The 27,022-nt window shown below is 46.9% G+C and overlaps 1 protein-coding gene across 33 annotated transcripts in view; it reads left to right on the forward strand.

Moving 5' to 3' along the window:
* Positions 1-27,022, forward strand: part of TSNARE1 (t-SNARE domain containing 1) — a 579,510-nt gene that overhangs the window by 64,044 nt on the left and 488,444 nt on the right. For 13 of the 33 annotated variants that reach the window (XM_084848632.1, XM_084848633.1, XM_084848621.1 and 10 more), the window contains one exon: positions 16,604-16,734. The exons of 18 other annotated variants lie outside the window; for them this stretch is intronic. The gene's annotated coding sequence lies outside the window, so the exon portion shown is untranslated. Of the gene's footprint in view, positions 1-15,026; positions 15,252-16,603; positions 16,735-22,111; positions 22,201-27,022 lie in introns of those variants that run through there. 2 more of the 33 variants (XM_084848638.1, XM_084848614.1) reach the window with 2 other exon arrangements.

Here is a 27,022-nt window from a genome sequence, read left to right on the forward strand (position 1 = left end):
TGTAACCCTGGACAACTGAGGAAAGTAGGCTTAAGCAATTTCATCCTTCCATCTAAAAAGAAATACTGTATTCTCATCTTCCTTTGGTTTATCTTATACATTTGTCTCTAGTGGTGGTGTCAACCCCATCCCTGTGCCATAGGAACCAAGTTAGAAAGGTCTGATTTTTGTGGGAGCAGTTTAAAGATGGTATAGTTAATGCAGCGTTCTCTAACTGGGAATTCTGTCTGATACCCTTATTAGACAATGTAGCAGGGAGTTACATAGACTCAAACCACTTGTTGGGTGTGGGGGCTGGAGGGGAATCATGGGGGCCTGATTAAAGGCAGCCGCCGGCGAGATCACATCACTCCAGTGCTGAAGGAGTTGCACTGGTTACGAGTTGTTTTCCGGGCCAAATTCAAGGTGTTGGTTTTGACCTTTAAAACCCTATATGGTTCCGGCCCAGCCTATCTTAAGGAGCGCCTCCAGCAGCACCAGACAGGCCACTTAACAAGATCAGCCTCGGATGGCCTTCTCTCTGTCCCATCAGCCAGGACAGCTAGACTGGTGGGGACGAGGGAGAGGGCCTTTTCTGTGGTGGCCCCCACTCTGTGGAACTCCCTCCCTAGGGAACTCCGTCATGCCCCCTCTTTAATGAGCTTCTGTCATGCATTAAAAACGTGGCTGTTCAGGCAGGCATTTGGGGTGGGTTAGGGTATTTTAGAAAATGTTTTTATTGTAGAATTTTATTGTTTTAAACTGTTTTTACTGTATGTTGTACATCGCCCAGAGTGGCTGGGTGACCAGCCAGATGGGCGATTAATAAATTTAATAATAAATAAATAAATAAATAAATAAAACATAGGTGAGGCAGCCATATTGTTTCATTACACCCACTAAGCAGACCAGACAGGGTTCCAAAACCTCCCAAACATCAATAGGCCACAGTTGATCATGTAACAAGACCTTCCCCTCCCATAGTAGCCTATGGACCATAAGAACATAAGGAGAGCAATGCGGCATCTGAGCAAGGAAAGCTTTCTCTCGCCCAGCCTTCTGTTTGCACGGTGGCCAGCCAGATGCTCTTGGAAAGCCCACAAGCAGAACATGAGTGTAACAGCACCCTCCCTCTCGTGTTCCCCAGCAGCTGGTGTTCAAAGGCACGCTGCCTCTGAATTTGGAGGTAATACATACCATGACGACTAGTAACCATGGATACACCTTATCCTCTATGAATTTGTCTAATACCCTTTTAGAGCCATCCAAGAACACTAAAAACATAAGAAGAGCCCTGCTGGATCAGACCAAGGGTCCATCTAGTCCAGCATTCTGTTCACACAGTGGCCAACCAGCTGCCCATGGGAAACCCACAAGCAGGACATGAGTGCAACAGCCACCTCCCACCCATGTTCCCCAGCAACTGGTGTTCAACGTCACACTCCTTCTGAATTTGGAGGTAATATATAGCCATCATGACTAGTAGCCGTTGATAACCTTTACCTTCTGTGAATTTGTCTAATTTAACCATACCTGGCTCTTTGGTCTCGGTTTGCTTCTGCTCACTTCCACAAGTTGACTTGTCCCAGCCTTGGACAGAACCTGTGTCTTGCCCTATATTGATGTTCAAACTCTGCCATAGCACACTTGGCAGGAGTTTTTAATGTGTGGGCCGACTTGATGATCTAGTGGGTGTGAGCTGCTAAACATTTTTTCATTGGCTTTGGTGACTCCCTGACCCACTCCTGCAAAGACTGCATGATCTACCATATCCTGCCAGCTGCCTGGATTTAGGACCATAGGAAGCTGCCTTATACTGAATCAGACCATTTGTCCAGCAGCCCAGTGTTGTTGACACTGACTGGCAGCAATGGCTCTCCAGGGATTCAGGCAGGAGTTTTTCCAGCCCTATCTGGAGATGCCAAGGATCGAATTGGCAGTAGAAAACTCTGCATGCAAAGCAGGGGCTCTACCACTGAGTTATGGCCCTTCTCCATCCTAGTTTTCATCCTGTACAAAATCAGGCCTGGTTTACCCTTGTAGCAAAATGGAGGTGTAAGGATCCTAGGCCAGTAAGTTGGACTGTATCACTACAGATACAAGTGGGGGAGTGTGTGCTGTTTGTAAAAACAAACAAACAAACAACAAACAAAACTTCTCATATGTAGAAATGCCTTGCAATAAAATGACTAGCTGTCAAGGTTCCCCTTATGACCTGGATCCCGTGAGCAACCCCTTAAGGATCTCTTGCTTCCTTAAGAGTCCTCCCTTCCTCCTTTTACCTTCTCCTTTCCAGTAATGTGCGGTTTAGGCTGTAGACTTGGGGTGAGTGATGTTCTAGACACAGGGTTTAACCACAACAGTTTACTGGTAAGTTTAAAGTTAGAAAATCACAACTAAGGGTATTTACACAATAGAGTTGAGTGATACAAAAGGCATTACAAGAAAATAAAAGTTGCAAAACTCAAGTTCTTATACCCTAGCTGTCCTTAGACTTTTCTAGGCTGCTTCTTCCTTCTCACTCTTCAGACTCTGCTCTCACGTCAGGCTCTGGCTTTCTCTTGCTGCAGCCTGCTCTTTCTGACTCTTACTGGCTCTCTCCCTCCTCTGTCAAAACCAAAAGTATTGCTTCAAACTTGAAGAAATGAAACTTAATGGAGAAATGAAACTGACACTTTCCTGGAGGAAATGAAACTGACACTTTCCCGGAGAAATGAAACTACTCCTCTAAGGGTTACCCCCTCCCGGCAGAAAACGTCCAGGCCTCTAAGCCTGACCATTTTTCACTTTGCCTCTGTAGCCCTCAGACCTTCACACTAGCTCATTGTGCTTGTTTTCCACTTGCAGGGATCTCTCTTTCTTTCTCTGTGTGTGTATGTGTATGCATGTGTGCACATTCACACACTAAATAACGTGTATATAACCAGGCACCTGCAGTTTGAATTGGTAAAATTCCTTCTACCACATCATTCACACTTCATTTTGCTGGACCCAGTCTTAGAGCATCTGTACACCAGCCTAAAACAGGGCTTTCTGCTTCCATTTTAAATGCAGGGTCACAGTGGACTTCCTTTACACGTGCTTCCTTTCCTCCTCTCCTTTCCTCCTCCTTCTCCCCCTTGTCTGAGTCTTTGATATGTTTCATTACACAGCCGCTAGATGGTGCTGCGGTCTAGCTCCTCTTCTTTTGGCTTTTCCTTTTTCACGGAGGGAACTCAAGCAGAACACATGCGGGGTAATTTGATACGTCATTATCTCTGATCTATTTAAAAATGGAATAAAGGTCATTTAGTGCCAGAGAAGCCCTGGAGGTTGATGATGTCATCTAAAGGACTGGCAAACGTCTGTGAGTGAGCAATCTCAATAGCAGGATAAAAGCTCCATGTGGAGAAGGCCTTAGTCCCAGCTGAGGAAGGCTGTAGGGGGATGCTGACAAGGTACCTGTACCATCTACAAACTGATACAAAACCTTTCCCTGTGTGTTCGGTTTCTCCTATGGGTGAGCATCACAAAATAGATACACAAAACTTGAAGGGATAACCAATTCCCCCGTTGCTTTGGAAATGGGTAACAATTCTGGATCTCTCCCCCCACCCCCCTGCCAGGGCTCCAAATATCCCCCCCCCTTGTAATACTGCTATTTAACTGAAGTGTGATGGGTAAAACCTGTTTTTTGTTGTTGCTATTCAGTCTGAGAGCTGCCTCATAGCTTTCCAGATCTGTCACACACTTAAGTCAAACTTGACACCATTATAATGGGTGTGTTATTTTGAGCTATTACAGCCTCCTTTAATAGGAATTTCTTTTTGTATCTTAACTTTTATTCTTTTACTTAAGGTAAATGTTGTCTTTCTAAATTCGCTTAAGATTTTTTTAAAAGTTAATTGTGAGGCTCTGAATTATTTCCTTGACCAGGTCCCATATTAGCAGGTGTTAAGGACTAAGAGTGCAGGATTTTAGGGATTTTGGTGTTGGTGTCAGAGTCAAAACAAAACAAAAAATTCTAGGGATTTTTTGTTTTGTATTTTTTTGTTTAATTGTGGCTAGAACACTCAAATGTTGCCCTAGTTTACTGTCTCCAGCATATGCACGTTGGGCTCTGATATGTGTGCATTTTGAAACATGCTGTCAGATATCCCAAATTAGAATGTGTTATGCAAAAGACACTTCTGAATAGTGTCCTTGCTGGTTTCAATGTCCCACTCTGATTTGCCTGCTTTCCTTGCTTTCCCTTCTTCTTTTGGCTTGCTTTATGGTCTCGATAATATTGCCCATTGACCCAGAGAAATTATCTAAGTTTATCTCCTGAAATGGCGCCCTCGCCTGCATGGAAATGTGACGGCCAACAGGAAGCTCTGGCGCGGGCTGGTCCATGAAGTCACAAAGAGTTGGAAGCGACTGAACGAATAACAACATCTGAAGAAAACAAAAGAAAAGAAAGAGAACTCTAATCAGTTTTTAAACATCCAAGTTCATTACTGGAGCACATAACTGCAGTGAAGAGATAGGGTGGGGTGGTGGGGGGAGGAGTAGACAGAGTAGCTCAGCTGTGAAGCACATGCTGTTGGTGCAAAAGGTCCTGGGTTTTACTCCCTGGCATCTCCAGGGCTAGGAGCGCTGCCTGCACAAGCCTTGGAGCACGGCTGCCAGTCGGAGGAGATGACTGTGGGGTAGATGGGCCAATGGCAAATCTGTAGCTGGCTCCTTCAAGGCTGCTGCTGTGATTCATTCTCCTCAGTCATCCTTAATTACTCTGCACGTGACCCTTCCTGGGGAGGAACCATCCAAACCCTCTTGACCCATGGAGCTGAGTAGGCATTTCCCCAAGCTTGGCTGCCTTTCTGTCTAACCCTTTTTGAGATTCAACGCTTTCCCGGACTGCAGGGCTTCCATACTCGTCAGTGTTGTTCATTGTGGTCACAATCTGATCATCATCCAGCAAGCTGTTAACAGAGGAAGATGAGATGGGATGCAGGACCATTCCACCAGCCCTGCTGAAAGACCACTTGCTTCCCTCCCCCTCCTTCTTCCCCATCCCTTTTACCTTGTGTGTCATGTCTCTTTAGATTGTAAGCCTGTGTGCAGGGACTCTTGTCTTTATTGATTGTGTGTAACCCTTTTTAGTTGGGCGAGTGGGATAACAATGCTTTAAATAAATAAACAAGATGCCGCTCTAAACAAGGGTTTGTTCTCTGCATGCACTTGAAGATACGTCAAGACTTTATTGGTCAGAAATCAGTTGCATTTGTCCCTTTAGCTCCTGGAAAACTGGAGCTCCTTCCCTTCTTGTATCCCCCGGGCTGGATTTCCTGCTGCCCCCCTGGTCAGCACAACCCTGTCTTGCCCAGAGCACAGAAAATCAACTGATAGCTGAAATAGCTACATTGCTCCCTTCCTTGTTTACCTGGGAGCCCAATTCCCAAACTGTCTCCTTCTGTGTTTCTACAGGGCATACTCTGACACCAAACATGCAACAGCTGGCTCTCGAGGGCTGCTGACACAATGCTCGAACTGTATCCCAGGTTACTCCATTCTACCACATTAGGGACTGACATGTGCTGTGCAAAATTTTAATCGCCCGTGTTGAATGCATCCACTGTTCTTTGCTTGTTAGAGGAGGGCATACTTAGTGTTGACCCTCACTCTTGGTCAATATATTGGCCCCTAGTCCATTTTGGGGCACACATCCACATCATAATTAAAGCCCTAAGTAGTTTGGGACCCAGGTACCTGAAGGATCGCCTCCTCCCCTATGTGGACTTGCCCTGTATGTTAAGGCCCTCTTCAGAAGCTTCGTTCAGAAACCCCTGCTATCTGAACTGAGGTGGGTAGCGTTGAGCTCTGTCCTCCGCAAGGCTACTGTCTTACCCTTTGCAATAATTGCAGCTGTATTTATTCAAAGCATTTTTACCCCAGTCTTCAGTCGAAAAGGCGTAGCTGAGTTGATAATAGGCACTCCTTACCACAGAAGCTACCTGGGCCTGTAATGGCAATGATGAATCCAGGAGCACCCCCAAAGTACATACCTGTTCTTTCTGAGGCAGTGCAACCCCATCTAGAACAGGCAAATGCCCCAGTTCCCATACCTAGGAACCACCCACAGAGCCTCTGTCTTGTCAGGATTCAGTCTCGGTTTGTTGGCCCTCATGCAACTCATCACTGCATCCAGGCACCATTTCAGAACATGCACGGCCTCTCCTGATTCAGATGTTACAGAGAAATAGAACTGGGTGTCATCACCATACTGATGACACCTTGCCCCCAAACTCCTAATGACCACCCCCAGCGGCTTCATATAGATGTTAAATAGCATAGGGGGCAAGATGGTACCCTGCAGCACCCTGCAGAATAATTGCCAGGGAGCCGAGGCACCGTCCCCCAATACTGCTTTGTGAAACCATCCCCACAAGTAGAACAACCACTGCAGCACAGCACCCCCAGTTCCCAGCACCAGGGGCTGATCCAAAAGAATGCCATGGTCAATAGTCTCAAAAGCTGCCGAGCAGGGATGCTGGAGAAATTTGAGATGGACTAAAATGAACTCAGATTTCTAAGAATCCAACCTTTGGAATCCTCTGCGGAGTGACCCCCTCAGGTCATGTGGAGTCCGTGGACTTTAGGATTTTTTTTTTTTTACTTCCCCATAATTTACTCATATTTATTCATAGGAAAATACGCAAGTTTCTGCTAAAGAAAAGTGGAATGGAATGGGGGACAGTACGCTAAAAGTTACATACTAAGTTAAATTATGTAAATTGTTACCAGACCTCTGATGTAATTATTTGCGTATTTTTCCACATGATGGAAAAGATTCTTTTTTCATCCGCCTGTGCATGGACGGTGGAACAAAAGGCACCTGACAATCCACGAAACAAAGACGGAGCAGAGTTTATGCAGGCTGTAAATCCCTACCGCTGAGTGATCAAGCAGGATGAACAGAGTCCCCCCTCCCCATGTCTCTCCTTTCCCTAATGAATTGAGTACCACTGTAAAAATAAAGTCATTTCAGAAGTTCAAATAAAGGGTGTAAAAGTCACTCTTGAATTCATTATTTATTCATTTCATTTGTACCCTGCCTTTCTACCAAAACATGGCATTTAAGACGGCCGTTCTTTTGTAAAATGTCTATTTAACTTCATGTAAAACATCTGTTTTAAGGATGGATTATGCACTACAGTGGAGCTGTTGTAGCACTGTGGAAAGTAAGTGTGTGTGTGTGTGTGTTTGTGTGTGTGTGTTCCATTTATACAGCAAGTACAGGTATGCAATAGAATTTGATCTAGGGATGTCAGAGAATTCCACCACGGATCTCGGGGAGGCTGAATGCCAGCGCATTGGGCCCCTGAAATCGGTGGCAGAACGGTCTGCCACCCCCCCCCCCCCGGGACGGGACTTATCTTGGGTGGATCTTCCTGGCGGCGGCGGTTCGGCGGCGGCGGCCGGTCTTCCGATCGGCTGCCGCCGCTGCCATTTCCAGTTAAAAAAGCAAAAAAACAAACGTGATAGGCTACGTAAAGATTTATGTAGCCTATCACGGCTAGATGTTTAAAAAACACCATGATAGGCTACGTAAATGCTTACGTAGCCTATTACGGCTGATTTAAAAGAAAAAAAACAACCTTTTTTTCTTTTAAAAGAAAAAAAACAATCGCCTGCTGAGGCAACAGGAAAATCCCCAAGAGCCGTCAGGAAACCATTCGGATCCATCAGCCTCCTGGGGCGGACCATCTTAATCGGCCCTCCACCCCTGCAGAGGTTCTGAGTGCCAGCAAGTCTAAACCCCACCAGGTAGTGATCTGTCCATGACAACGGAACTATAGAGAGTTCCTCCACACTCACATCACTATCACCCCATCCAGCACAGAAAACGAGGTCCAGAGTGTGCCCAGCAGCGTGGTGGGGCCAGATACCTTCTGGGACAGCCCCATGGTTGTCATGGCGGACATGAAGTCCTGAGTCGCTCCGGACAGGGCAGCTTCAGCATGGATGTTGAAATCCCCCAGCACAACAAGCCGAGGGGTCTCCAACACCAAACCCAAGGCTACCCCGGCTAGCTCAGGAAGGGAGACTGTTGAGCAGCAGGGTGGACGGTACACCATCAGAATCCCTATTCTGTCCCGGGCACCTACCTTCAAATACACACCCTCAAACCCAGCAGACTGCAGGATGGGGCACCTGGTAAGGGGGATTGAATCATGATAGACCACTGCCACTCCACCTCCCCGCCCCCCAGGTCTTGCCTGCTGCTGGACAGAGAACCCAGGAGGGCAGAGCTGAGAGAGATTAACTCCCCCACCCCCAGCTTCGTCCAGCCAGGTCTCTGTAATACAAGCCAGGTCAGTGCGCTCATCCAGGATCAAGTCCTGGATAGCAGTTGTTTTACCATTCACTGACCTGGCATTCAGCAGCAGCAGTTTCAACCCAGGGGGTCTGTTGCCAGGGCCATCCAGGTTATTTGAATTGGGGAACAGTTTAGGGACAGTCAGCACCCTACTGTTACACACTCTGCCTTTAGAGTGTGACTGTCTCCCCCCTCCGTATCTCCCCCTGCCCTGTAGAACCGTAATGGCCGTTCCCTGGCTCCCAACACCTCCCCCCTTCATTGGAAAACACATATTTAATGCAGGCAGTCCAGCAGACCACACTGAGGCAAACAGTCCCCTTCCTTTCTTTCAAGCAGGGGGACAGGCCCTTGCCCTCGTGTTCCCCCAAAGTGGCTCCCCCAAAGGGGCAACCCCCTTTGGTGTCGCCCCCTTCGGCGGCGACACCCGCCGGTGGAGGTCCCGCCCCAACTGGGCCTGGGTTTTATGCCCCAGCTCCCACAGGTGTTACAGCTGGGAGTGGGGTGGTGCTTGGCTGGACCTGGGTCTGCAAGGAGGCAGAGCAGAAGTCCCCCAGGTGGAGGTACAGCTCCAGCAAGGCAGCAGCAGCGAGAGCGCCGGATCCCACCTGCCTTTCAATACTGAGGGGCTTCCTCTCCTTGCAGCAACGATGGCATCTAGTGGGCGTAAGTTACAAGAAAATAGATTTTGGTTAAACAGCAGAAACATCTTGGTGGTAAGAGCAGTTTGAGAAGGGAACCAATTGCCCCAAAGTGGGTGGTGGTGGGCCCTCCTTTGCTGTCAGTCTTCAGTTAGAGGCTGGATAGCCATCTGCTGGGGATGTTTTAGCACTGGATTTCCTGACTCAAGCAGAGGTTTGAATAAGAGGGCATAGAAGACCCCGTGAGCTCTGTGAGTCTACTTAAGTACTGCTTACACTGACTGGCAGTGGCTTTTCTGTTGTTTTTGTTTAGACAGGAGTCTTTCCAGGTCTACCTGGAGATACCAGGGATTCAACCTGGGACATTCTGCACTGAACACGTTTGCTCTATCACTGAGCTCCCCCTTCTGTGCCTGGATTGGTAAGGGGTGGCTTTTGTCTAAAAGTTTGTACTTTGGTGCACCGATATAAGTATCATACTTGAGCCTCACTTGGCTTGGGACCATAGTACCTGAGGGAGTGCCTCTCCCGGCATGAACCTGCCCGTACACTATGTTCATCATCTAAGGCCCCCTCCAGGTACCTCCTCTGAGCGAAGCATGGACGGCAGCAACAATGGAGAGGGCCTTCTCAGTGGTGGCCCCCCAATTTTAGAATGGTCTCACTGACGAGGTCTGCTTGGTGCCAACATTGTTATCCTTTCGGTGCCAGGTTACGACCTTCCTCTTCTCTCCAGCATTTGGCAGCATGTTTTAATCAGGTCCTGGATTTTTCTTATTGCTGATTGTTTAAAATTGTTTTAGATAAATGTGTGTCGCTGTCTGTTTACATGTTTGGATATAAGTGGTTTTCATAATGTATTTTTAAGGTTTTTAATCTTTGTAAACTGTCCAGAGAGCTTTGGCTATTGGGTGGTGTAGAAATGTAATAAAATGAAAAAAGAAAGAAAGAAATTAAAATAAGTATGACGTGTGCATGTACCAAATTGGATATGAAGTATGGGTGCCATAAGCCATTGTTCTTTTTGAAATGCACCTTCCAGATGTGTTGAACTACAAATCCCAGCATCCCTAGCTGAATCCTCTCAATGAAAAAAAATGCAGGGGGCTGTAGGTGGCAGGATGGGTGGCAGACTGGAACACAAAATGTGATTTATTCCCCCAATGTCCTCTTCATCCTTGCATTCTGTAGCTCTGTATTATGGACCTCCATACATCTGTTTTAATGCTAAGCAAATCATTGAGGGCCCTGCTTTATTTTCTTTTTCAGGTTGTCTGATTCAGGCAATCTTAATGTGGCTGAGCATCTAATCTCAGCTGAATGAACTTCAGGCGGTTCTAATTCTTTCTTTATAACTGTAAGACCTTGCAAAGACCTTCCTTTTTGTTCTTGCTAAATATGTATTGAAATCAAATCAACCATGCACCGACCCCGTTGCTAGGCTATTGTGAGTGACTGAAAAGTTTTACCTGGGTGGCTAGGTCATTTCTCAAAGTACAGGGAATCATAGCTGTCACTTTCCTCTCTTCCATTAAAAAAAAATAAAATCCGGTGTCTATAATTTTTCTCTTGAGAACGTGACCACTGTGCCTTCCATCAGCAATACTTTTTAAAAATTATTTGCATTAAAGACAGTCACTAGGTAAGCTGCTATGATCTCATGATGGAGGGAGAGCTAGGAATCCAGATTGACCACAGCCAGGCCATGGAGTGCGAAATGCTTTCTGTACACACAAAATGCGGAGCATCTGACCTTTTAAAGTGAGCAGATTTATAGTCCTCACTGGTTAGTAGGGGAAGGAGGCACTAAACACAATTGATGGCTTCTTATTAAATGTTATTTATTTAAAGTATTTGTATCCCCCAAACAATTTTTCAGGATGGCTAATACAGTGGGGGAAAGTGTTTGTTTAAATTAGCATGAAAACCATATAGCGCTGAGCCAAATGTCTTCGAATGAGAACTTTTAGCTCAACGTTCCCAGGTGGAGGGGAGGGAAGTGTGTGTGTGTGTGGGGGGGGGGGGATGAAATGAGGCCAGTTTCAAAAGGAGGGGGTCTACAGTGCTGCCTCTTTGGAGACACTGCTGTTCCATCTTCCTGGCTCCTGGTTGACATTTTGTATCTGCTCTCCCAGAACCTGAATGCCTCTGTAAGGACGCTACATCGCAATGCAGCATTTTTCCAAGGGGGCTTCCAGGGAGGAAATGACAGTTACTAGTTAATTTCATGAACAAGAGTTATTTCTCATGCTACTTGGAGTGATTGTGACACTTGAACTGGGAACCTTATCACCCGGATTGGAGCCTAAGCACAAGGGTATTTTCTAAATTTTCGATTGAATACTCCAAGACCACAAATGCCAGCCCTCTGGCTCTTGCGCCATCCCTTTGTCCCAGCGATAACTCTTCTGATCTTGTGGAAGAGGGGCCGGGTGGTAGCAGCAGCAGAGGGCTCTAATGTCATGCCCCCACTGAAGAAATCCTCTTCAGAGGAAGAGCTAGAGCTCCTGGAGACAAACTACATTGAGGAGCAGCCTATGCTAGGAGACTGGGAGGGCAGACCAAGAGGAGCCTGGAAATTTGTGGGAGATGGCCGTGGGTCCATCCATGCAAGAGGAGAGGAGCTTGGCCTCTGAGACGGAGGCTGAATGACCACCTAGCTCCCAAGAGTTGTGACGTCTCATGAAACAGGCTAGAACAACCACCGTATGCAGAAGTGTCTGGTTTCAAAGGAGGGTTCCTTGAGAGTAAAGGGGTCTATGTGAACAGGGCCTTTCTCACAAGGAGGATTTCTTTCAGAAGACTCTGATGTTCTGCAGCTGAGCCCTGGGTGAGCTCAAAGCTTGAGTTTATAAGCCTCACATCCCATCTGGGAGGGCTACTGGAACAACATCTTTACACCAGCTCTGGTTTCTGATCTCCTTGCATCCGACTACCTGGCTCCTTCGAGTAGACCCTGGATTGCCATGTGACTTTGCAATTGGTTTCTTCCTTGCTTGGTGCTGTACTGTTTCCCTGGACCTTGCTGAACTAGACCTCGGAGTTCTCTGTGACGTCGCAGTTGTACTTCTCCTTGCTGGTGCGGTGCTCTCAGCGTGAACCCTGTTGGCTTGACCCCAGACTACCTCTGACCTTGCGTTAAGGACCTCCTGCAACCCCCAGAAGGAGGACATCCAGTAAAGACTGGAAGGTCCAAGTAGGAGGCTCATCTGGTGGCAAACTATACACAGAACATCTTTTCTACTGAATCATGTCCGGGGCTGATTCATCTCCTGAATCATGTGCCATGATTTCCGAGCAGAAAATGAAGCTATCTGTGCTGTTTGTCCTCAGACAGGTGGCCTGCTTGGACCTTCCACTCTTTGCTGGAGCCTTCCGCCAGCCCCTCTCCAGTCCTTTTTCCCCAAGGTGCTTTTGGGGCGAAGAGTTCTGAAAGGATCTCTTTGAACTGGGGGAATGGGCATTAAAATGGCAAATGAGGTTCAGTGTGAGTAAATAAACACATGTGGTTCAGCGTAAGGAAAACAAACAAAGGCACAGCTTCACATATACACTGATGGGGACTGCGCTAGCAGTGACTGACTGGAGAAGGGCTCTTGAGGTCATGGTGGATAGCCCAATAAAAACATCAAACTAGTGTGCAGCTGCTGTGAAAAAGGTGAATTCCATGTTAGGGATCATTAGAAAGAGATCGAAAATAAAACTGCCAATAACGTCATGCCTTTATACAAATCTATAATGTGGCCACACTTGGAATACTGTGTGTTGTTCTTGTTGCTGCATCTCAAAAAAGGATATCGCAGATGTAGAGAAGGTGCAGAACAGGGCAACCAGGGGGCGGGAGCAACTCTCCTACAAGGAAAGCTTGCAGTGTTTGGGGCTATTTAGTAAAGAAAAGAAAAAAAAGAAAAGAAGCAAGGAAGGGACAGTTTGAGCATGTTATTGCTTGGAACCTAACAGTTCACAGCAATGGTGAGGATAAATAAATTCATATCTATTGTACAACTAAAACACACCATTTCCCCCTGTCAGTCGCTGTCAACCTGCAATAGCTTGTATTGCTGGCTCTGGGATTTCTTAACTTTGCAAACACAAGTGAGGCTCAGTGTGAAGTGTGTGAAGAGCTGCTGAATCCAAATTTCAACCGGGGAATCCCGTCCCTAATTCCTCTTGTTTTAAGCTCTGCTTCTTTCCTCCGTTCTGTTTGTGATGCACTCCTTTCTCCACTAGATTAGCCCTGAACAGCTCTTTCAAAGATTAAGGTTTTTCTAGAAGGATTTGAAGGATTTTGTTTATTAGCAAATCCTATAATAAGCTAACTTCCAATAAACAGACTCCACTGGTTGTTTGTTTTTATTTTAGTGCTTGAGAACAAGGTAGTTTCGCTTGAGGGTGGTTGTTTAAATTTCTTATTTCGTGGTGTCACCAGGTGCAGTGTGGCTGTGATTGCAAGAGAGTGTTGCAGTCATACCTTCAGGGAGCAATCTTATGGCTCCTAGACATTGTCTGAGGGGCCATAGGATAGTGGGGGTTCACCCCTCCGCAGTTGCAGACAGCGCTTCGACCTTGGAAGGGGGAATTGGAGATCTGGCCCTACTCCCGTGCCCCCTTGTAAATGGTGTGGAAAGAACTACACTGGTTGGCCTCTGAGGTTGGAAAATCGACCTCAGAGAGTGGGGAAATGGCACATTCCAGTGGGCAGGGAGGGGAGGAGACCAGAGAGGCCAGGATATGTGCTCTCCCGAGCCTCTTCTAGCCTCCTTCTGTCCTTCTTTGAAGCGCTGTTGCTACACTGGCAGAACAGCCCTAGTGGAAAACACAAAGATTGGAGGACAGGGAGGACAAGATCACCTCAGGTTCAGCCTAGCAGGGCATTGGGTAAATGGAAGCCTTTGAGTTCGGAGGCTTCCGCCTTGCGAAGGCATGACCCATAGGATTGCAGCCTCAGTCGTGTAGTGGAGCCAGGCCTCACAGGAAGACAGCACCAGCACTTTTAGATTAGGAGGGACTTTGACGTCATTTGCCACCCCCTCAGAATTTGTTGTTTCCTCTGAGCCTAGCTGCAGTCCACATAGTAGCTGGGGGGATAATGCATTTTCCCAGTAATAATATATTGTTCCCCGTTATAATGTAAAGTATTTTGGTCTGGTCTGGTCTTGAATAGGCAATTAAGACCCGCTGACTTTATAAATGAGCTTGAGAAGAGAAGACTAAGGGGTGATACGATAGTGCTCTTCAGGTACTTGAAAGGTTGTCACAGGGAGGAAGGCCAGGATCTCTTCTCGATCATCCCAGAATTCTGGACATGGAATCATGGGCTCAAGTGACAGGAAGCCAGACTCTGGCTGAAAATCAGGAAAAACTTCCTGAGTGTTAGAGCAAAACGGCAATGGAACCAATTACCTAGGGAGGTGGTGGGCTCTCCGACCCTGGAGGCATTCAAGACGAGGCTGGACAGCCATCTGTCAGAGATGCTTTGACTTGGATTCCTGCACCGAGCCGGGGGTTGGACTCAATGGTCTTATAGATGCTTTCCAACCCCACTATTCTATTATTCTATGATTCCATGACCTGTTCGCTGGCGGAGATGAAAACTGCTAGAACTGGTTTATTGATATGGATCAACACAGCTGCTTGAAGTTTTGGTCTCTCCTTGGGGGTCTACGGGAACTATCATGAGTGCATGCACTTCAGAATTTACCAGTACCCCGCTGCATACCTTCACTCCAGAAGTGCCAGGGCAGTCCTTTTATTTGAGGGTCCTACAACGGTGGTCCTTCTTGCCCTCTGATATACACTGTGTTAGAAGATTTGCTTTCACTGCTTCCCTTTCCGTCAGTTGAGTAAGGGTAACCTCCTCAATGGGAAAGAGCCAGAGCTCAGTGGTAGAACATATGCTTTACATGCAGAAGGTCCCAGATTCGATCCTCACCATCTCCAGGTACTGCTAGGAAGGAGTCCTGCCTCCATCCCTGGAGAGGCATTGCTGCTAATCAATGTCGACAGAACTAAGCTAGATGGACCAAGGGTCTGGCTCAGAATAAGACAGCTTCCTGTGTTCCTAGGTTTTCATTTGCAAAAACCTGATGCCTGGACAGCTCCTGGTGGACTCTGGTAGAGCATGGACACAAACCACCATATCTGGCCAGAAGTACAAAGATAAGCTTTTGATCTGCCACTGCCCAACTGGTCTTCTTTGGCTTAACCCATCCTGCAGAGGATATCTGAGGAAGATGAGCATCCATTCTCTGTGAAGTCTTGTGTACTGAAGGAACTCTCATTCTCACTGGGTATGATATCTCATTTGAAAAACCATGGTTTGCCATTGGCCAGCATGCCAGTTTTGGAAATCATGGTATGAACGAGGTTTGCAAGCCATGGGTCAGGCTCTCACACAATGTTGTTGCAAATGCATCAACGTGCTGTTCATGCTGTGTGGTTTCTCCTGCAGTGAATGGGAGTAGCTAAAGAATCCAGGAATGTGGCAAACCTGGAGTTCTGAGTTGTCTTTCCCCTGACAAGCCAGATAAAAACCCTAAAACAAACCATGTTTTTTTTTCCTTTGGCTTCTCAGGGAGAGATATGTCAGAGGTCCAGGTTTGGACCGAACACTGGGTGGTTTGGCTGCTTCTGCTTACATGTTTGCAACGCTGGGGGGTTGTTGTGTGTGGTCTGGGACTGGGTTTGTGTTAACTATGGTTTCATGGGATTGTCTGAACCAACAAGCCATTACTCTGTCAGTGGAGGCTGCTGTGCAGTGGGGAGAAAGAGGGGCGTTATGAAGCTGAGCATTAAGATGGTGGGAAACGAAAGCAAATCATCAGCTCCGAATAATGGTTTGGGTTCTAAACCATAGTAAGTGCAAACCATGCAGGCTGGTGGTTTAAAGAGAATTGCCGAGGTTGTGACCGCCTTGCTCGGGTCTTCTCCACTTTGCTCAGTGTTGGAATTACTGCTGCTGCCTTTCCCTGCTGTTGTCCAGTGAACTGTCCAGCAGAACTCTTACAGCAGCCACCACTACCTTCATTCCCTTGGGGTTGGGGTCGGGGGCAAGAGCATAGGACGGGGATGGGGGTGGAGGGCAGCTCAACCAGGCTCCCCTCAAACCAGGTGCTGGGCCTGAAACCATGGTTTGGTGTGCTGTCTAAGTGAAAATACTGCTGCTATATGTTATCTAAAAATATATGCTGGTAACCAGCCTAAAATCATGGCTTTTGCACAAATTCTGGTAACTAGTCTATGATGGTTAGAATCGTAGAATCATAGAATAGTAGGGTTGGAAGGGGCCTACAAGGCCATCGAGTCCAAACCCCTGCTGAATGCAGGAATCCAAGTCAGAGCACCCCTGACAGGTGGCTGTCCAGCCTCGTCTTGAACACCTCTAGTGTGGGAGAGCCCACCACCTCCCTAGGTAATGGGTTCCATTGTTGTATTGCTCTGACAGGACATTTTCCTGATGTTCAGCTGGAATCTGGCTTCCTGTCACTTTTGCCCATGATTCCGTGTCCTGCACCCTGGGATGATCGAGAACAGGTCCTGGCCTTCCTCTCTGTGACAACCTTTCAAGTACTTGAAGAGCGCTATCCTATCTCCCCTCTTCTCAAGGCTAAACATGCCCAGTTCTTTCCGTCTCTCCTCACAGGGCTTTGTTTCCAGTCCCCGGATCATCTTCGTTGCCCTCCTCTGAACAACAACAACAACAACAACAAAAACACAGAAACAAAAGGACAGAGTCTTTTTTCTGGCAATCTCCAGGTTAAGGGGGGAAAAAAGGTATGAGTATTTACATATTTGATGCATCTTCATCAGTTTTTTTAAAATTTATTATGGTGGCCCCAGTACTCTACCTGGGTTGAAAGCATGAATGAGCAATCCATCTTGAGAAATTTTGCTACACTTACCAAAGCTCTCCTTGGCTTTCTTCAAAATTCCACAGAACTTTCCCACAAAAGGAAGTTTAAGATTCTCTATTGAATTACACTTTAGGTGAATTTTTGTTGTTGGCGGAACTGAAATGGACCCATTTCTTTCTGTTAGACTGATTCTGGTTGTTGGATAAATCACCTGCATCGTACATTTAAAATACCATTTGCACTCTGCTTTTTTGATGGTTCAAACACTTCACAACCATTATATCCATAATCCACCACCGGTAAATCAACAGTACTTACAATAGTCCTGCAAGGATGGTCAGAATTCTTATTCCCATATTGCAGATAGTAAGGCTGAGGCTGCAATTATCAGGCCTTGCCTAAACCCACCTAGAGAGTTTGTGGTTGTAGCAGGACTAGAACTGAGACTTCCCCATGCATCCTGTACTTCTGCACTCAGAATTTTACCCTCAACCACTACACAGTTTCCTTCAAAGCAGTTCAGAGCACCGTCTGGTCCAGTTTTATTGGATGAGTTTCAGTTACTGAGGCCTGAGGATGCGGACAAGGTGCTTGGCCAAGTCCGATCGACCACTTGTGTGCTTGACCCTTGCCCTTCATGGCTTATTACATCAAACAAGGAGGGGTTGTCCGGCTGGGTCCAGGAGGTTGTAAATTCCTCCTTGCGATAGAGAGTGGTGCCTGCCGCTTTAAAAGAGGCGGTAATTAGACCACTCCTGAAAAAGCCTAAGCTGGACCCAGAGGATGTTAACAATTATAGGCCAGTGGCCAACGTCCCCTTCCTGGGCAAGGTGCTTGAGCAGGTGGTTGCAGGACAGCTCCAGGCACTGTTGAATGGAACGGATTATCTAGATCCATTTCAATCGGGCTTCAGGCCTGGTTTTGGAATGGAAACTGCCTTGGTCGCCCTGTGGGATGACCTCTGCCGGGAGAGGGACAGGGGGAGTGCAACCCTGTGGATTCTCCTGGACCTCTCAGCGGCTTTCGATACCATCGACCATGGTATCCTTCTGGATAGGTTGTCTGGGTTGGGAGTTGGAGGCACTGCATTACAGTGGTTCCGCTCCTACTTGGATGGCCAATTCCAGAAGGTGGTGCTGGGGGATTATTGCTCTGTGCCATGGCAATTGTGCCATGGGGTTCCACAGGGCTCTATTTTATCCCCCATGCTGTTTAACATCTACATGAAACCGCTGGGGGAGGTAATCTGGAGGTGTGGGCTGAGGTGCCATCAATATGCGGATGACACCCAGCTCTACCTCTCTTTCTCATGAAACCCAGGTGAGGCAGTGACTGTTCTGAATCAGTGCCTGAGCACGGTAATGGACTGGATGAGGGCCAATAAACTGAAACTCAATCCAGATAAGACGGAGGTACTGTTACTGGGTGGTTCGTCTGCCCGGCTAGGTGATATTCCACCTGTTCTGGAGGGGGTTGCACTCCCCCAAAGGATCACGTTCGTAGTTTGGGGGTGCTCTTGGATCCAGAACTGTCACTTGAGGCACAGGTGAACTCAGTGGCATGGAGCACTTTTTATCAGCTTAGGCTGGTATACCAACTACACCCTTATCTGGACAGAGATAGCCTAGCTACAGTTATCCATGCTCTGATAACTTCTCGTCTGGATTACTGCAATGCGTTATACGTGGGGCTGCCTTTGAAAACGGTCCAGAAACTTCAGCTGGTCCAAAATAGGGCAGCAAGATTGTTAACAGGGACTGGCCTGCGAGCTCATATTACGCCAGTACTTTTCCAGCTGCACTGGCTGCCAGGCCATTTCCGGGCCCGATTCAAAGTGCTGGTATTAACATTCAAAGCCCTTAACGGCTTGGGGCCAGGTTACCTGAAGGATCGCCTCCTCCCATATGTGCCTGCCCGGACCTTAAGATCATCCCCAGCGGCCCTTCTCCATGAGCCCCTGCCAAAGGAAGTGAGGTGGGTGGCTACTAGGAGGAGGGCTTTTTCTGCTGTGGCACCCCGGCTCTGGAATGAGCTCCCTAGGGAGGTTCACCTGGCACCTACATTGTATTCCTTTTGGCGCCAGGTGAAGACCTTTTTATTTTCCCAGGCATTTTAGCATTTTAGCTTTCTAAATTTTTATCTTTGCTGTTTTAAATCTGTATTTTAAACTCCTGCACTGCTGCTAGGTTTTATTGTGGTTGTATTGTTATATTGTGGTTTTAATGTTCTATATATTTTAAATTGTTTTATTGTGTGTTGTTTGGTTTTAATTGTTGTGAACTGCCCAGAAAGCTTCGGCTATTGGGCGGTATAGAAATGAAATGAATGAATGAATTAATGAATGAATGAATAAAGCAAGCACAGACCAGGGGCGTCACTAAGCTTGGCTTTATAAGCTTGTATTTCAGTGTCTATATGCTTCTTTTATGCTGAATCTTTGGAGGGGTCTTTGGGGATTCTGAGCATGTTTATGATGTGTGCTGGTATGTGAGGACACGACATCAAAATCTGCCCCCGATATTTCAGTCTCTTCACACCTACCCTTTCTAGGAGAAAGCTGCACATTGCTGTTGCTAAACAACCAACTGCATCCTAGAGTAATAAAGGAACTGGCAGAAGAACTCTCAGAACCGCTGTGTATTCTCTTTGAGAAATCATGGAGGATGGGGGAAGTGCCAGATGACTGGAGGAGGGCTCATGTTGTCCCTATCTTCAAAAAGGGTAAAAAGGAGGAACCTGAGAACTACAGACCAGTCAGTCTGACATCAATCCCTGGGAAAATTCTGGAGCAGATGATAAAGCAATCCATCTGGAAGCACCTTCAAAACAATGCGGTGATTACTCGAAGCCAACATGGATTTGTCAAAAGCAAGCCCCGCCAGATGAATCTGATCTCATTTTTTGTAGACCGTGGGAATGCTGTAGACATCATATACCTCGACTTCAGCAAAGCTTTCAACAAAGTGCCCCATGATATCCTGATGAGCAAATTAGCTCAAAGTGGGCTAGATGAAACAACTCTCAGGTGGATCCACAGTTGGCTACAGAATCGGACTCAAAAAGTGCTTATCAATGGGACCTTCTCAAACTGGGGAGAGGTAACGAGTGGGGTATTGCAGGGCTCAGTCCTGGGCCCAGTGCTCTTCAACATTTGTATTAATGACTTGGAGGAGGAGGTGCAGGGAATGCTGATCAAATTTGCCGATGACACAAAATTGGGCGGGATAGCTAATACTTTGGAAGACAGAAACAAAATTCAAAGTGTTCTGGATAGACTGGAGCGCTGGGCAGAAAACAACAGAATGACATTGAATAGGGATAAATGCCAAGTTCTGCACCTAGGAAGAAGAAACCAAATGCACAGTTACAAGATGGGGGATACGTGGCTCAACAACACTATAAGCGAGAAAGATCTTGGAATTGTTGTCGATCACAAGCTGAAAATGAGCCAACAATGTGATGTGGCTGCAAAAAAGGCCAATGCTATTTTGGGCTGCATTCATAGAAGCATAGCTTCCAAATCCCGGGAAGTACTAGTTCCCCTTTCCTCAGCACTGGTTAGGCCTCATCTGGAGTACTGTGTCCAGTTCTGGGCACCACACTTTAAGAAGGATGCAGAGAAGCTGGAGAGGGTTCAGAGGAGGGCAACAAAGATGATCAGGGGACTGGAAACAAAGCCCTATGAAGAGAGACTGAAAGGACTGGGCATGTTTAGCTTTGAGATGAGAAGACTGAGGGGAGATATGATAGCGCTCTTCAAGTACTTGCAAGGTTGTCACAGAGAGGAAGGCCAGGGTCTCTTCTTGATCATCCCAGAGTGCAGGACACGGAAGAATGGGCTCAAGTGACAGGAAGCCAGATTCTGGCTGAACATCAGGAGAACCTTCCTGACTGTTAGAGCAATATGACAATGGAACCAATGACCTGGGGAGGTGGTGGGCTCTCCCACACTGGAGGCCTTCAAGACGAGGCTGGACAGCCATCTGCCAGGGATGCTCTGACTTGGATTCCTGCATTGAGCAGGGGGTTGGACTCGATGGCCTTGTAGGCCCCTTCGAACCCTACTATTCTATGATTCTATAGCCATACTAAAGGCTATCTCCAGCTGAGCAATTCGGGAGACCCGGACAGCTGTTTCACATGGTCGCTTTCCTTCTGAGGAGAAATTACCGAAGACACGTGGTACCGTTTGTGATAATTTTTTTAATGACAAATAACAGGTTGAATAGGTACGAAGCGTATTCGTAACCAGTGCTAATTCCCGAAGCAGCATCCTCCACCTTTTCCATATCTTCGTAAGTGGCTTCTGCCAGCCGCAAACCTCATAGAGTGGGACGGGAACTCAAAGGTCATTTAGTATAACCTCCTGCCGATGCAGAAATTCCGCCACTGCAGCATCCCCAGTAGGAGGCACCCACCCCCTGCTTAAAAAACTCCATAAAAAGGAGCGTCCATAACCTTCTGCAGCAGTCACTGTCAAACAACTCATGCCATCAGGATGTTCTTCCTATGTTCAGTCTGTATCCTTTTTCTTGTAGTTTGAACCTATTGGTTCATGTTCTGTGCTCTGGATCAACAGAAAACAAATGTTCTCCATCATCTATGGGGCACCCCTAAAGAGATCTGAAGATGGCTATCATATTGCCTCTTAACACTCTCTACTGTAGGCCAACCTTTCCCCGTGAGTTTCCGCCCCTCTTCTTCCATCAGTCAGAGTGAAATAACTGACTTATGTTATCCTACCCAGGCAGGTGAGGTGTGACATACATCCCAGTGTGTGGAGTAGTCACCAGCCATCAAAGACCACAAATCAGGATCAAAGTAGCCCACCATCGCAAGCCTACACAGATGCTTAAGTTGCAGATTCATGAAGCTTGCTTACTGCAATACTTTGCAACATAAGGAGACCCACGATGGGTCATGAGAAGAGCCATGCTAGTCCAGCACTGTGTTCCCACAGTGGCCAACCAGTTGTGCATAAGGATGGGTGAGGGTTTCCTCCACAGTTTTTGATGAGAATTTGCCAAAATTTGCAGATTTCTTCTTATCTGGAATGGAAAGAACTTCATATTTGGAATGGGAATAACTTTGGAATGGAAATAGCTTCATATTTGAAATGGAAATAACTTCAGGTTTCTTTAAAAAAAATGAATATCAGAGAAACCAGAACAGAGTCATCCATCCAGACCCAAGGCTTCGAGTGCTTCGCTTTTAAAGGTTTGGGTTGGAATTGTTGAGTATTCAACCATGTTAGTGCTGCAACACAGCTGATACCTCTTTTTTGTCCTGAGAGGCTGTTCATCTTTAATGGTTACATAGAAAGCAGGTACAACATGGGCCTCTCCATGCTGGAAGTAGCTGTACCTTTTGAATGCAGCTGGTGCAGGTGGGTGAGAATTTTGTTTCAGTCTGGTTTTGATAAGAATTTACCAACATTTGCAAATTTCTTCATATTCAGCGTGGAAAGAATGCAAGATTAACAACAAGAACAACATGAATGTCTGAATGATGAATGAATGAATGAAAGAGAAAGCAAAACTGACAGATTTATCCATTCCTTGGTGTGCATCATCATCCCCTAGTTAAGTCTGGGTAAATTGAGGCATGGAAAATAAAAGGAACTTCTTAGGCCAAAATGGGGAATATCAAATAGGATCTGTAGTTTCTTCATTTCTGTGTTTTAGCCAGGCATCTTTCTTCCATCTATACAATTGGTGTTTTCTCATCTTCTGGCATTATCAGTGCCCTGGTAGGAGAGGGTTGTGCATTAGACTTTTTAAAAAAATGAAGCATATTTATTTCTCTCCCTCTTTCTCTTTCATACTGTGGTTCAGTGCAGGCTGAAATTATATGCATGGGATAAGCGATTACGATTAGCCCGGATGCAGTGTTAACACCCCTCTCGATCTGTCTGTTTGGTTTTACTATCCCTAAATGCTCATTTAGAGCTACTCAGAAGTGCTCCATATGTCTGTGTGTGTTAGGACCGTGGAGGTATCCTGTCCCAGCGGCTTCCTCCATCCTGTTTCAGCTTACAGCTGCTGCTTTCTGCTGCGTTCCCTTGATGAAAGAAGGTTCCTAAAACCCTTTTGAACAGTTAATCCCTGAGCTGTCTGCTTTTGTTATGTTCCTGTCAAAGGCACCCTTATCCTTTCTGAAGAGGCTGCTGTAATATTTGATGTGCTGCCCCCCTCCTCCCCCTTCCGGAGCCTTCCCACGTTCCCGCTCCCATTCCATGCAGATTCATTTCCCTTCCCATCTGTGGCTTGCCTATTTCAAGCTGAAGCGGTTGGCTTTCCTTGGAGATCACGAACAAAAGTATCAAAAAATAACCTCACTTGTGGTGTGTCTCATTCCTTGGAGGAGTTGCTTTCTTGGAGAGTTTTCTCTGGGAGGGGGGAACAATTGGCACAATTTTACTAACCTTTTCCCTTGTTCTGAGAATGGCTGTGACTGAATGCGTGGATGCTAATGGAGCTTAGTTTCCATCTTCTTTTCTGTTTTCAACTGTATAAACTTGATTTAGCTCTGGTGCCAGCAAGACCCCATTACACCAGCATCTTTCTGTTTCTGTTTCTGTTGGACTATCTAGAGGGGTGTGTGTGTGTTTTTGGTCAGATGACAAGTTGAATAAAAACTGGGGAGGAGGGTTAAAAAGGTTCCCCTCCCCCCACCTGAGGCTGTTTGTGGAAGCAGTCCAACACATCTGAAGGGCACCATGTTGGGGGAGGTTGTTTGAAGCCGTGGAGAATTGTGTCCCCCTTGTAAGCTCTCAAAGGGGGTGGGAGAGAACATAGCTCAACAAATCACTGAAACTAGGGAGGGGTAAACGAGTGATGTTCATGATTGCTGGGATTCTCCGAACATTGTCTCACTACTTCTCTCGTGCTCAATTCCTGTTCGTATTTGCGATGGCTGCTCTCTCTGCATGAACACAAAAATTGTGCAGATCGAGCGGTGATTGAATGTGAAATTTGGGCAAATTTCCTAATTTGAGCAACTTTCCTCCAAAGGTTAAAGTGGGGCTGATTCAGTCTGCAGGGGAAATTTGCACAAATTTGGAAATTTGCAGAAAACTGAACTGGGAAATTGTGCAAATTGAACATGAGCACATGTCTGTCAGAGAGCAACTGCCAGTCTTACATAGACATAGACTCATAGGGTTGGAAGGGGCCTACAAGACCATCGAGTCCAACCTCCTGCTCAATGAAGGAAGCCTGATTCCCATGAGGTCTCCCATCCAAGTACTAACCAGGGCTGACCCTGCTTAGCTTACGAGATTGGGCACATCCAGCCCTTTGATCATCTTGGTGGTGAGAAAGATAGCTCTGGTTCAGTCAGGGCACCCCTAAAAAATATGGGGCTTCTTTTTTCCTTGTGTTTCCAGGCCAGTCCTGGTTGCCTTCCAGCTAGGCTTTTCTGTCAAACTTTATAGCATAAACTCTTTCTCACAGAGTTCATTGCCCTGAGATTCAGCCACCTGCCTGCATGGCAGCACATCACTGCGGGGTGGTGGGCACACAAATCGTGTTGATGGTTGTTGTTTTTTGCTCCTGTTGTCCAATCATCTCTTTCTGCTTCTCTTCCTCTCTTCTGTTACTGCCCCCTCTCCTCCCCCCTGAGCATTCAGTAGTGCTCCTCTTGTCAGAGACTGTGCATCCTCATATTTGCATCCATCAGCTCTGCTCGATGTTTTGGATATGCTACTATGAAAACAGGGGAGTTGGACCAGTGGGACCTGCTGGATCTACAAAAGCTTCCTTCAGAAGTGTTCCTGAGAAGGAGCATGCTTACTTTGCCAAAATAATGGCCGGCACATTCTGCCAGTTTCCTTTTTGGGCGATTCCTAGAGGGGCTGAGAGTGGTGCCATCCACGGAAAATGTGCAGTTTCTTCTTGAATTGGAAATGGAGAAATGATACACTGGTGGCAGCATGTTAGGGGGGTCTGAGTATTAATAGATTGCTTTATATAAGAAGAGCCATTCACAGGATTAGAAAATAGCTTCTTTGTGGATTTTTTTTTAAAACTCTGCATTAAGATCACAGCTTGGTACGTAGCATATGTTCATACTGGAGAAGAGAAACAGAGGCCTAGTTCCCACCGGGGGCGTACCGTAAACCTGTGCCTATGCTGTACCACTTCAGAGTGCTGGGGCGGAGGGGGGGGGGCTCACAAGATTGAACGCTTCCTGCATATAAAAGACAAAACAAATTCCCATGCATGTAGAAAATTATCATACCAGGTCAAATGGTTCTACCCTAGGGATGTCCGTCTCTGGAAAATCCAGTTCTTTTTTTACTTGACAGAGTTCCATGGCATCTATGACTCAATTTGCATTTGCAAGCTGAGCTGTGGGCTTTTCCCTGAACTCTGGGACCTTTTTTTGCACCTTTTTCCCCTGTGGGCTCTGCAATTTGCACATGTTTCTGAGAAATTTGTGCAAATCACAGCCATAATTCCTGCAATTTGTGCAAATCTCCGAGCACTTTGCACAAATTCAGCCATAGTTTTTGTGAGTTGCTCAGAAATATGTGCAAATTGCAGAACCTGAGGGAAAAAATGCACAAAATGCTTGGAAAATCTGCAGACTGGCCCAACTCACCGCAGAGCAAGTCAGGCGCTACAGCAGGAACCAGAACAAAATCGGCGGGGGGGGGGGGCAGCAAGCCTAGTAAAACTCCACTCCCCCCGCAATGGATTTAACTGACATCCCTATTCCAGCCTAGCTTGGTACACTCATAAGCCGGGGAGGCTGGTGGCTCCAGTTGTGGAGGGGCAGAGATTCCGTCACAGCTGGCAGAAGTTGCTCATAAGGAACCCTCTGGAGAATTCTCAGTTGGTGTAGGGCACTGCCAAGGCCTAAGAGACCTGGCTAGCCCTTTTCATAAATTCTAGTTATTTATGGATCCCTCCCATGCATCATGACGGAGCTGGCAATGGGAGGTGGGTTGTTTGGGGTGGGGCTGTGGTTCAGTGGTGGGGCACAAGTCCTGTGTTTGTATGATAGACTTGCTATTTAGCGGGGCAAAAGTCCTCCCTCCATGTCTATACTGTACAGAGTTAGCTGGGTGCTCTTTCAGGGTCTGAGCATGGACACCGCCACCCCCCCAGTCTTGAATTGGGCAGAAGGATTTTCCCACTCTGCTCTGTGATGGGGAGGGCTGGTGGTGCACACAGTGGGGATTAAGTAGGGCACAGGTGGTATATTCAGTGCTGGTTATGGTTTAAAACCAGATTTAAAATAAGTTACATTAATGAGCACCAGTTGGAAGGTGAAGGGATTCTTCCTGTTCTAGCTTCTCGGATTTAGTCGGCCCACTAAATCTGAGAGACAGGCTGGGGACAGGTTACCTCACCTTCCTAGGGTGAATTGGTTTGGAGTGTGTGCGATTTGGTCAAGCCTCCTCTTTGGATACAAAATTACACACACACACACACACACACACACACAGCTTCCTGGGGGAGGAATTTCCAGAGTCTGGGCACCATAGCTGATAAGTCTCCATTCACTGTACACATCAAGCATATTTCCAGTAGAGGTGAGAAGCAGAGCAGAGCCTCTCCAAGTGATCTCAGTGGGGAGACAGAATCATGTATGAGCAATTGGTCCTGGGGATATCCTGGATCCAAACCGTTTGAACATCAGTTAATAAAAATATCTGTTCTCAATCCAGAACTTGTGCCTTGCATCTGTATTCCTAGGTTTGCTGTCAACATGGACACACCTGGCCATGGGTGGGACCCAACGGCACCCTACCACAGTCAGGCAGCACTACCGGTCCTCCTTGCCGATGGTGGCGACGTAGCGCTTCTGCGGGCAAGCACTGAAATGACCATTTCCGGAAGGTGTGACCTTCCCTTTCCAGAAACGTGTGCTTCCGGTCAGTTGGGGGCTTGTCCCCAGAAGCACTACATCGCTACTTTCAGGGGTAGGGGCTTTATATGCCACCTCTGGGGCTGGGTGTGCGTGCACTGGGACCAGTAGCGCTGGCTTCCAGCGGTAGGGCAGTGTTAGGTCCTATGCTACGTGCTGTAGTTTCTGATGTGATCGGCAACATTCCTTAGCAAATAAACTTTCAGGAGCAGTGTTCCGGAGGGCTTGGAGACTGAAAACCATTTGCTTAATCCTTTGAAGCGCTACATCTTTGCGGTAGCTGCTGGGGTCAGACATACGAATGGATTCGACACTTTTCATTTGGCACAGTG

Source organism: Heloderma suspectum, chromosome 4 (assembly GCF_057233095.1).
Source record: "Heloderma suspectum isolate Gila_16-S chromosome 4, 16-S_ref, whole genome shotgun sequence".
NCBI classification, from domain to species: Eukaryota; Metazoa; Chordata; class Lepidosauria; order Squamata; family Helodermatidae; genus Heloderma; species Heloderma suspectum.